We start from the raw sequence: 925 nt of genomic DNA, 5'->3' as shown, positions 1-925 counted from the left end.
GCGAAAACTGGTCGGGGCTGTCGAAGAGTTTTCAGCAACCTTGTGAGTAGTTTCTTTTCTAAAGAAATGTCCTTCACCTAGATCTAGGTGACGTCAGTACCATATGGTCGTTCTGTATACCGTCTAACGGGTCATCTCAATGGCAAAGTTGGCGATGTTCTTCATTAACTGGTCTAATTGCTGACTGAAATATTGCGGTCTATGTAACTAACCATCACTATCTGTTCGCTTGGGTCGCTGAACACCCTAAATAATTGCCTGATGCGTAATTATCTTACATGCCAGCTAAGATCTATGCCCTGAAAATATGCACTGTTGTATGATTTGTCCCTAAATGACTCATCAAAAGAGAAATATTTCTAAGCCAATATTGTTCCCAGCTTCATAAACAATTGTGATTGGACGACGAGAGGCGAGGAAATCAAATTTCACCTGCTTGTCATTATATACCACGTTCCCTCTTCATCCACACACTCCAATCATGCTTTGCACGCTAGTGATTATTAGTCTACGATTTAGAAAATGTTATCGTCGGAAAAGGGGAAATTTTAAATTGCTATCTTGAACGCAAATTACCTAGTGTCTGGTAATTTTACTCGACAAGATAACCAAAAAAAAGCGATGAAAGCTTCAGCAGTATTGGACAATTTATGTGATGGGAAATCACTAGAGAAAACATTTTCCACTGAAAAATCCAAAAATAGAATGTGCTGATAGTTGTTCTGGACAAGACACTGCTTGTTCACACTCAGCTATTATATAGAAGAATATTTGCCGGGCCACAAAAACGGTTATGAACACCTTCACAGGGAACTGAGGATGAAATTCTTTTACCGTTTGGTTTTCACCAGAGACGCAACCGAATCTCACGTTTATGATATTTTACAGCTGAATGTGCTGCACACAGGCCGCCTCATGTTTCAGT

General features: G+C 39.8%; 1 protein-coding gene across 1 annotated transcript in view; it reads left to right on the top strand.

Moving 5' to 3' along the window:
- Positions 1 to 925, top strand: part of T265_01875 (hypothetical protein) — a gene marked incomplete at both ends in the record, with an annotated part of 9,687 nt that overhangs the window by 354 nt on the left and 8,408 nt on the right. The window lies entirely within an intron of this gene.

This window comes from Opisthorchis viverrini, assembly GCF_000715545.1.
Source record: "Opisthorchis viverrini unplaced genomic scaffold opera_v5_21, whole genome shotgun sequence".
NCBI lineage: Eukaryota > Metazoa > Platyhelminthes > Trematoda > Opisthorchiida > Opisthorchiidae > Opisthorchis > Opisthorchis viverrini.
The sequence above is the reverse complement of the archived record's forward strand: the minus strand, read 5'-3'. Positions and strand labels throughout refer to the sequence as shown.